This window comes from Pan paniscus, chromosome 16, assembly GCF_029289425.2.
Source record: "Pan paniscus chromosome 16, NHGRI_mPanPan1-v2.0_pri, whole genome shotgun sequence".
Taxonomy (NCBI): Eukaryota; Metazoa; Chordata; class Mammalia; order Primates; family Hominidae; genus Pan; species Pan paniscus.
The window spans coordinates 4,620,362-4,633,718 of NC_073265.2; positions in this window are offsets into that span (position 1 = coordinate 4,620,362).

The following is a 13,357-nucleotide window of genomic DNA, read 5'->3' on the forward strand; positions in this document are numbered from 1 at the left end:
AAACATGGAAGTATCTACACAGCTATCTGTATAAATATGGAAATAACTACACCGCTATCTCTATAAACATGGAAATAGCTACACCGCTATCTGTATAAACATGGAAATAACTACACCGTTATCTCTATAAGCATGGAAATATCTACACCGCTATCTGCATAAACTTGGAAATATCTACACCGCCATCCGTATAAACCTCGAAATATCTCCACCGCTTTCTGTATAAACATGGAAATATCTCCACCGCTATCTGTGTAAACATGGAAATAGCCACACCGCTGTCTGTATAAACATGGAAATATCTACACCGCCATCTGCAAAAACATGGAAATATCTACACAGTCATCTGTATAAAAACAGAAGTACCTACACCTCCATCTGTAAACATGGAAATATCTACACTGCCATCTGTATACACCTGGAAATATGTACACAGCCATCTGTAAAAACTTGGAAATACCTACACCGCTATCTCTATAAACATGGAAATACCTACATCGCAATCTGTATAAACATGGAAATATCTAGACCGCTATCTGTATAAACTTGGAAATATCTACACTGCCGTCTCTATAAACACGGAAATATCTCCAACGCTATCTGTATAAACCTAGAAATATCTCCACCGCTATCTGTATAAACATGGAAATATCTGCACGGCTATCGGTATAAATATGGAAATATCTACCCTGCTATCTGTATAAACATGGAAATATCTACACAGCCATCTGTAAAAACATGGAAATATCTACACAGTCATCTGTATAAACATGGAAATAACTACATCTCCATCTGTGTAAACATGGAAATACCTACACTGCCGTCTGTATACACATGGAAATATCCACACAGCCATCTGTATAAACATGGGACTATCTACAACGCTATCTATATAAACATGGAAATATCTACATCGCTATCTTTATAAACATGGAAATATCTACACTGCCATCTGTATAAACATGGAAGTAGCCACACCGCTATCTGTATAAACATGGAAATACCTACACCACCATCTGAATAAACATCGAAATATCTACACAGCTATCTGTATAAATATGGAAATAACTACACCGCTATCTCTATAAACATGGAAATATCTCCAGCGCTATTTGTATAAACATGGAAATATCTCCACCGCAACCAGAGTAAACATGGAAATACCTACACCGCTATCTGTATAAACATGGAAATATCTCCACCGCAATCAGAATAAACTTGGAAATACCTACACCGCTATCTCTATAAACATGTAAATATCTCCACCGCTTTTTGTATAAACATGGAAATATGTACATCGCTATCTGTACAAAAATGGAAATAGCCTCACCGCTATCTGTATAAACATGGAAATATCTACAATGCCATCTGTAAAAACATGGAAATATCTACACAATCATCTGTAGAAACGTGGAAATGTCTACACCTCCATCTGTGTAAACAAGGAAATATCTACACTGCCATCTGTATACACATGGAAATATCAACTCAGCCATCTATAAAAACATGGAAATATATACATCGCTACCTGTATAAACATGGAAATATCGACACCGTTATCTGTATAAACATGGAAATATCGACACCGCTATCTGTATAAACATGGAAATATCTACACCGCTATCTGTATAAACATGGAAATATCTACACCACTATCTGTATAAACTTGGAAATATCTACACCGCCATCTCTATAAGTATGGAAATATCGCCAACGCTATCTGTATAAACATGGAAACACCTCCACGGCTATCTGTATAAACATGGAAATATCTTCACAGCCATGTGTATAAACATGGAAATATCTACATCGCTATTTCTATAAACATGGAAATGCCTACACCGTTATCTGTATAAACATAGAAATATCTACACCTCTATCTGTATAAACATGGAAATATCTACACCGCTATCTGTATAAGCTTGGTAATATCTACACCGCAATCTCTATAAACAAGGAAATAACTCCACCGCTCTCTGTATAAACATGGAAATATATCCACTGCTATCTGCATAAACATGGAAATATCTACACCGCTATCTCAATAAACATGGAAATATCTACACCGCTAATTTTATAAACATGGAAATATCTGCAACGTTATCTGAATAAACATGGAAATATCTGCACCATTATCTGTATAAACATGGCAATATCTACATCGCTATATGTATTAACTTGGAAATATCTTCACTGCAATCTCTATAAACATGGAAATAGCCACACCGCTACCTGTATAAACATGGAAATATATACACCGCCATCTGAATAAACATGGAAATATCTACACGGCTTTCTGTATAAATATGGAAATAACTACACCGCTATGTCTATAAACATGGAAATGTGTACGCCGCTATCTGTATAAACATGGAATTATCTACATGGCTATCTCTATAAACATGGAAATATCTACACCGCCATCTGTATAAATATGGAAATAACTACACTGCTATCTCTATAAACATAGAAACGTCTACACCGCTATCTTTATAAACATGGAAATAACTACATGGCTATCTCTATAAACATGGAAATATCTACACCGCTATCTCTATAAACATGGAAATACCTACACACTCATCTGTATAAACATGGAAATACCTACACCACAATCTGTATAAACATCGAAATATCTATACTGCCATCTGCATAAACATGGAAATATCTACACGGAGATCTCTATAAACATGGAAATATCTACATCGCTATCTGTATAAACATGGAAATAGCCACACAGCTATCTGTATAAACATGGAAATATCTACACCGCCATCTGTAAAAACATGGAAATATCTACACAGTCATCTGTATAAACATGGAAATAACTACATCTCCATCTGTGTAAACATGGAAATATCTACACTGCCGTCTGTATACACATGGAAATATCCACACAGCCATCAGTATAAACATGGGACTATCTACACCGCTATCTATATAAACATGGAAATATCTTCATCGCTATCTTTATAAACATGGAAATATCTACACTGCCATCTGTATAAACATGGAAGTAGCCACACCGCTATCTGTATAAACATGGAAATATCTACACCACCATCTGAATAAACATCGAAATATCTACACAGCTATCTGTATAAATATGGAAATATCTACACAGCCATCTCTATAAACATGGAAATATCTGCAACGCTATCTTTATAAACATGGAAATATCTCCACCGCAATCAGAGTAAACATGGAAATACCTACACCGCTATCTGTATAAACATGGAAATATCTCCACCGCAATCAGAATAAACATGGAAACACCTACACCGCTATCTGTGTAAACATGTAAATATCTCCACGCTATCTGTATAAACATGGAAATTCCTCCACGGCTATCTGTATAAACATGGAAATATCTACACAGCCATGTGTATAATCATGGAAATATCTACATCACTATTTCTATAAACTTGGAAATTCCTAAACCGTTATCTGTATAAACATGGAAATATCTACACTGCTATCTGTATCAACATGGAAATATCTTCACCGCTATCTGTGTAAACATGGTAATATCTACACCGCAATCTCGATAAACTTGGAAAAAACTCCACCGCTATCTGTATAAACATGGAAATATCTCCACTGCTATCTGCATAAACATGGAAATATCTACACCGCTATCTGTATAAACATGGAAATATCTACACCGCTATCTGTATAAACTTGGAAATATCTACACCGCTATCTGTATAAATATGGAAATATCTACACCGCTATCTGTATATACATGGAAATATTTCATGGCTATCTGTATAAACTTGGAAATATCTCCACCGCCATCTGTATAAACATAGAAATTCCTACACAGTCATCTGTATAAACATGGAAATATCTACACCACTATCTGTATAAACACGGAAATAGCTACACTGCCATCTGTATAAACATGGAAGTAGACATATCGCTATCTGTATAAACATGGAAATATCAACACCACCGTCTGTATAAGCATCGAAATATCTACACAGCTATCTGTATAAATATGGTAATATCTACACCGCCATCTCTATAAAAATGGAAATATCTCCAACGCAATATGTATTAACTTGGAAATATCTCCACCGCTATCTGTATAAACATGGAAATTCCTCCACCGCTATCTGTATAAACATGTAAATATCTAAACCGCTATCTGAATTAACATGGAAATATCTCCAACGCTATCTGTATAAACATGGAAATATCTACATCGTTATCTGCATAAACATGGAAATATCACGACCGCTATCTCAATAAACATGGAAATATCTCCACCGCTATCTCTATAAACATGGAAATATCTACACTGCCATCTGTATAAACATGGAAACAGCCACACCGCTATCTGTATAAACATGGAAATATCTACACCGACATCTGCATAAACATGGAAACAGCCACACCGCTATCTGTATAAACATGGAAATATCTACACCGCCATCTGTATAAACATGGAAATATCTACACCGCTATCTGTATAAATATGGAAATATCTACACCGCTATCTCTATAAACATGGAAATAACGACACCGCAATCTAAATAAACATGGAAATAACTACACCGCTATCTCTATAAACATGCAAATATCTTCACCGCTAGCTGCATAATCTTGGAAATATCTACACCGCTATCTGTATAAACATGGAAATATTTCCACCGCTATATGTATAAACATGGAAATATCTCCACCGCTATCTGTATAAACATGGAAATACCTCCACGGCTATCTGTATAAACATGGAAATATCTACAGAGCCATCTGTATAAACATGGAAATATCTACATCGCTATCTCTATAAACATGGAAATACCTACAATGGTATCTGTATAAACATGGAAATATCTACACCGCTTTCTGTATAAACATGGAAATATCTACACCGCTATCTGTATAAACTTGGTGATATCTACACCGCAATCACTATAAACATGGAAATAACTCCACCGCTATCTATATAAACATGGAAATATCTCCACTGCTATCTGCATAAACATGGAAATACCTACACCGCTATCTGTGTAAACATGGAAATATCTACACCGCTATCTGTATAAACTTGGAAATATCTACACCGCTATCTGTATAAATATGGAAATATCTACACCGCTATCTGTATATACATGAAATATTTCATGGCTATCTGTATAAATTTGGAAATATCTACACCGCCATCTGTATAAACATAGAAATACCTACACTGTCATCTGTATAAACATGGAAATATCTACACCACTATCTGTATAAACATGGAAATACCTACACTGCGAGGAGTTTAAACATGGAAACATCTACACAGCTATCTCTATAAATATGGAAATATCTACATGGCTATCTGTATAAACATGGAAATATCTACACCGCCATCTGTAAAACCATGGAAATATCTACTCAGTCATCTGTGTAAACATGGAAGATATCTACACCTCCATCTGTATAAACATGCAAATATTTACATCACTATCTGTATAAACATGGAAATAGCCACACCGCTATCTGAATAAACATGGAAATATCTACACCGCCATCTGTAAAAACATGGAAATATCTACACAGTCATCTGTGTAAACATGGAAGATATCTACACCTCCATCTGTATAAAAATGGAAATATCTACACCACCATGTGAAGAAACTTCGAAATGTCTACACGGCTATTTGTATAAATATGGAAATATCTACAGCGCTATGTCTATAAACATGGAAATATCTACACCGCCATCTGAATAAACATGGAATTATCTACACCGCTATCTGTATAAATATGGAAATATCTACACCGCTATCTCTATAAACATGGAAATAACTACACCGCTATCTGTAAAAACATGGAAATAACTATACCGCTATCTCCATAAACATGGAAATATCTACACCGCTATCTGCATAAACTTGGGAATAACTACACTGCCATCTGTATAAAGATGGAAATATCTCCACCACTATCTGTATAAACATGGAAATATCTCCACCGCTATCTGTATAAACATGGAAATATCTCCACTGCTATCTATACAAACATGGAAATATCTACATCACTATCTGTATAAACTTGGAATAGCCACACCGCTATCTGTATAAACATGGAAATAACTACACGGCCATCTGTAAAAACATGGAAATACCTACGCATTCATCTGTATAAACACGGAAATACCTACACCGCCATGTGTATACACCTGGAAATATCTACACCGCTATCTGTATAAACATGGAAATATCTATGCCGCTATCTGTATAAACATGGAAATATCTAAATCGTAATATATATAAACAGGGAAATATCTCGACAGATATCTCTATAAACATGGAAATATCTCCACCGCTTTCTCTACAAACATGGAAATATCTACACCGCTATCTATATAAACATGGAAATATCTACACTGCCATCTGTATACACATGGAAATATCTACACTGCTATCTGTATAAACATGGAAATATCTACATGGCTATCTCTATAAACATGGAAATAACTACACCGCCATCTGTATAAATATGGAAATACCTACACTACTATCTCTATAAACATAGAAACATCTACACCGCTATCTGTATAAACATGGAAATATCTACAAGGCTATCTCTACAAACATGGAAATATCTACACCGCCATCTCTATAAACATGGAAATACCTACACACTCCTCTGTATAAACATGGAAATACCTACACCACTATCTGTATAAACATGGAAATATCTACACTGCCATCTGCATAAACATGGAAATATCTACACAGCCATCTCTATAAACATGGAAATATCTACATCGCTATCAGTATAAACATGGAAATAGCCATACCGCTATCTGTATAAACATGGAAATATCTACACCGCCATCTGTAAAAACATGAAAATATCTACACAGTCATCTGTAAACATGGAAATACCTACACCTCCATCTGTGTAAACATGGAAATATCTACACTGCTATCTGTATACACAGGGAAATCTCCACACAGCCATGTGTATAAACATGGAAATATCTACATCGCTATCTCTATAAACATAGAAATATATACATCCCTAACTGTATAAACATGGAAATATCTACACTGCAGTCTGTATAAACATGGAAGTAGCCACACTGCTATCTGTATAAACATGGAAATACCTACACCACCATCTGAATAAACATCGAAATATCTACACAGCTATCTGTATAAATATGGAAATATCTACACCGTCATCTCTATAAACATGGAAACATATACAACGCAATCTGTATAAACATGGAAATATCTCCACCGCTATCCGTATAAACATGGAAATACCTCCACCGCTATCTGTATGAACATGGAAATATTTAAATCGCTATCTGTTCAAACATGCAAATATCTCACCCGCTATCTCAATAAACATGGAATTATCTACACCGCTATCTGTATAAACATGGAAATATCTCCACTGCAATCAGTATATACATGGAAATACCTACACTGTTACCTGTATAAACATGTTAATATCTACACCGCTATCTGTATAAACATGGAAATAACTGCACCGCTCTCTGTGTAAACATGGAAATGTCTACATCATTATCTGTATAAACATGGAAACATCTTGACCGCTATGTCTATAAACACGGAAATATCTCCACCGCTATCTCTATAAACATGGAATTACCTACACCGTTATCGATATAAACTTGGAAATATCTACACCTCCATCTGCATAAACATGGAAATATCTACACTGCCATCTGTATACACATGGAAATATCTACACCGCTATCTGCATAAACATGGAAATATCGACATGGCTATCTCTATAAACATGGAAATAACTACACCGCCATCTGTATAAATACGGAAATAGCTACACTGCTATCTCTATAAACATAGAAACATCTACACCGCTATCTGTATAAACATGGAAATATCTACAAGGCTATCTCTATAAACATGGAAATATCTACACTGCCATCTCTATAAACATGGAAATACCTACACACTCATCTGTATAAACATGGAAATACCTACACCACTATCTGTATAAACATGGAAATATCTACACTGCCATCTGCATAAACATGGAAATATCTACACAGCCATCTCTATAAACATGGAAATATCTACATCGCTATCTGTATAAATATGGAAACAGCCACAACGCTATCTGTATAAACACGGAGATATATACACCGCCATCTGTAAAAACATGGAAATATCTACAGAGTCATCTGTAAACATGGAAATACCTACACCTCCATCTGTGTAAACATGGAAATATCTACACTGCTATCTGTATACACAGGGAAATATCCACACAGCCATCTGCATAAACATGGAAATACCTACATCGCTATCTCTATAAACATGGAAATATCTACATCGCTATCAGTATAAACATGGAAATAGCTACACTGCCATCTGTATAAACATGGAAGTAGCCACACCGCTATCTGTATAAACATGGAAGTATCTACACCACCATCTGAATAAACATCGAAATATCTACACAGCTATCTGTATAAATATGGAAATATCTGCAGCGTCATCTCTATAAACATGGAAATATATACAACGCAATCTGTATAAACATGGAAATATCTCCACCACTATCCGTATAAACATGGAAATACCTCCACCGCTATCTGTATGAACATGGAAATATCTAAATCGCTATCTGGACAAACATGGAAATATCTCACCCGCTATCTCTATAAACATGGAATTATCTACACCGCTATCTGTATAAACATGGAAATATCTACAAGTCTATCTCTATAAACATGGAAATATCTACACCGCCATCTCAAGAAACATGGAAATACCTACACACTCATCTGTATAATCATGGAAATACCTACACCACTATCTGCATAAACAGAAATATCTACACAGCCATCTGCATAAATATGGAAATATCTACACCGCTATCTCTATAAATATGGAAATACCTACACCGCTATCTGTATAAACATGGAAATACCTACACTGCTATCTGTATTAACATGGAATTATCTACACCGCTATCTGCATAAACTTGGAAATAGCCATACCGCTATCTGTATATACATGGAAATATCTACACCGCCACCTGTAAAAACATGGAAATATCTACACAGTCATCTGTTTAAACATGGAAATACCTGCACGTCCATCTGTGTAAACATGGAATTATCTACACTGCCATCTGTATACACATGGAAATATCCACACAGCCATCTGTATAAACATGGAAATATCTACACCGTTATCTCGACAAACATGGAAATATATACATCCCTAACTGTATAAACATGGAAATACCTACACTGTGGTCTGTATAAACATGGAAGTAGCCATAAGGCTATCTGTGTAAACATGGAAATATCTACACCACCATCTGAATAAACATCGAAAAAACTACACGGCTATCTGTATAAATATGGAAATATCTACACCGCCATCTCTATTAACATGGAAATAACTCCAACGCTATCTGCATAAACATGAAAATATCTCCAAAGCTATCTGTATGAACATGGAAATGCCTACATTGCTATATGTACAAACATGGAAACATCTCCACCGCTATCTCTATAAACATGGAATTATCTACACCGCTATCCGTTTAAACATGGAAATATATACGCCGCTATCTGTATAAACATGGAAATATCTAAATCGTAATATATATAAACAGGGAAATATCTCGACAGATATCTCTATAATCATGAAAGTATCTACACCGCTTTATCTACAAACATGGAAATATCTACACCGCAATCTTTATAAACATGGAAATAACTACAGCGCTAAATTTATAAACATGGAAATATCTACACCACAATCTGTATAAACATGGAAATATCTACACTGCCATCTGTATAAACATGAAGACAACCACACCGCTATGTGTATAAACCTGGAAATATCTACACCGCCATCTGAATAAACATGGAATTATCTACACCGCTATCTGTATAAATATGGAAATATCTACACTGCTATCTCTATAAACATGGAAATAACTACACCGCTATCTGTATAAACATGGAAATAACAATACCGCTATCTCCATAAACGTGGAAATATCTACACCGCTATCTGCATAAACTTGGAAATAGCTACACCGCCATCTGTATAAAGATGGAAATATCTCCACCACTATCTGTAAAAACATGGAAATATCTCCACCGCTATCTGTATAAACATGGAAATATCTCCACCGCTATCTATACAAACATGGAAATATCTACATCGCTATCTGTATAAACTTGGAAATAGCCACACCGCTATCTGTATAAACATGGAAATAACTACACCGCCATCTGTAAAAACATGGAAATATCTACGCAGTCATCTGTATAAACATGGAAATATCTACACCTCCATCTGTATAAACATGGAAATAACTACACTACCATCTGTATACACATGGAAATATCTACACCGCTATCTGTATAAACATGGAAATATCTACATGGCTATCTCTGCAAACATGGAAATATCTACACCGCCATCTCTATAAACATGGAAATACCTACACACTCATCTGTATAAACATGGAAATACCTACACCACTATCTGCATAAACATGGAAATATCTACACAGCCATCTCTATAAACATGGAAATATCTACATCGCTATCTGTATAAACATGGAAATAGCCACACCGCTATCTGTATAAACATGGAAATATCTACAGCGCCATCTGTAAAAACATGGAAATATCTACACAGTCATCTGTAAACATGGAAATACCTACACCTCCATCTGTGTAAACATGGAAATATCTACACTGCTATCTGTATACACAGGGAAATATCCACACAGCCATCTGCATAAACATGGAAATACCTACATCGCTATCTCTATAAACATGGAAATATCTACATCGCTATCAGTATAAACATGGAAATAGCTACACTGCCATCTGTATAAACATGGAAGTAGCCACACCGCTATCTGTATAAACATGGAAATATCTACACCACCATCTGAATAAACATCGAAATATCTACACAGCTATCTGTATAAATATGGAAATATCTACAACGTCATCTCTATAAACATGGAAATATATACAACGCAATCTGTATAAACATGGAAATATCTCCACCGCTATCCGTATAAACATGGAAACACCTCCACCGCTATCTGTATGAACATGGAAATATCTAAATCGCAATCTGTACAAACATGGAAATATCTCACCCGCTATCTCTATAAACATGGAATTATCTACACCGCTATCTGTATAAACATGGAAATATCTACAAGTCTATCTCTATAAACATGGAAATATCTACACCGCCATCTCTACAAACATGGAAATACCCACACACTCATCTGTATAAACATGGAAATACCTACACCGCTATCTGTATAAACAAGGAAATAACTACACTGCTATCTGTATTAACATGGAATTATCTACACCGCTATCTGCATAAACTTGGAAATAGCCACACCGCTATCTGTATATACCTGGAAATATCTACACCGCCATCTGTAAAAACATGGAAATATCTACACAGTCATCTGTATAAACGTGGAAATACCTGCACGTCCATCTGTGTAAACATGGAATTATCTACACTGCCATCTGTATACACATGGAAATATCCACACAGCCATCTGTATAAACATGGAAATATCTACACCGTTATCTCGACAAACATGGAAATATATACATCCCTAAGTGTATAAACATGGAAATATCTACACTGCGGTCTGTATAAACATGGAAGTAGCCACACCGCTATCTGTATAAACATGGAAATATCTACACCACCATCTGAATAAACATCGAAAAAACTACATGGCTATCTGTATAAATATGGAAATATCTACACCGCCATCTCTATTAACATGGAAATATCTCCAACACTATCTGCATAAACATGAAAATATCTCCACCGCTATCTGTATATACATGGAAATATCTCCACAGCTATCTGTATGAACATGGAAATACCTACATCGCCATATGTACAAACATGGAAATATCTCCACCGCTATCTCTATAAACATGGAATTATCTCCACCGCTATCCGTTTAAACATGGAAATATCTACGCCGCTATCTGTATAAACATGGAAATATCTAAATCGTAATATATATAAACAGGGAAATATCTCGACAGATATCTCTATAAACATGGAAATATCTCCACCGCTTTCTCTACAAACATGGAAATATCTACACCGCTATCTATATAAACATGGAAATATCTACATGGCTATCTCTATAAACATGGAAATAACTACACCGCCATCTGTATAAATATGGAAATACCTACACTGCTATCTCTATAAACATAGAAACATCTACACCGCTATCTGTATAAACATGGAAATATCTACAAGGCTATCTCTGCAAACATGGAAATATCTACAAAGCCATCTCTATAAACATGGAAATACCTACACACTCATCTGTATAAACATGGAAATACCTACACCACTATCTGTATAAACATGGAAATATCTACACTGCCATCTGCATAAACATGGAAATATCTACACAGCCATCTCTATAAACATGGAAATAACTACATCGCTATCTGTATAAACATGGAAATAGCCACACCGCTATCTGTATAAACATGGAAATATCTACACCGCCATCTGTAAAAACATGGAAATATCTACACAGTCATCTGTAAACATGGAAATACCTACACCTCCATCTGTGTAAACATGGAAATATCTACACTGCTATCTGTATACACAGGGAAATATCCACACAGCCATCTGCATAAACATGGAAATACCTACATCGCTATCTCTATAAACATGGAAATATCTACATCGCTATCTGTATAAACATGGAAATAGCTACACTGCCATCTGTATAAACATGGAAGTAGCCACACCGCTATCTGTATAGACATGGAAATATCTACACCACCATTTGAATAAACATCGAAATATCTACACAGCTATCTGTATAAATATGGAAATATCTACACCGTCATCTCCATAAACATGGAAATATATACAACGCAATCTGTATAAACATGGAAATATCTCCACCGCTATACGTATAAACATGGAAATAACTTCACCGCTATCTGTATGAACATGGAAATATCTAAATCGATATCTGTACAAACATGGAAATATCTCACCCGCTAACTCTATAAACATGGAAATATCTACAGAGCTATCTGTATAAACATGGAAATATCTCCACTGCAATCAGTATAAACATGGAAATACCTACACTGTTACCTGTATAAACATGTAAATATCTACACCGCTCTCTGTATAAACATGGAAATATCTACATCATTATCTGTATAAACATGGAAACATCTTGACCGCTATCTCTATAAACACAGAAATATCTCCACAGCTATCTCTGTAAACATGGAAATATCTACACCGCTATCGTTATAAACTTGGAAATATCTACACCTCCATCT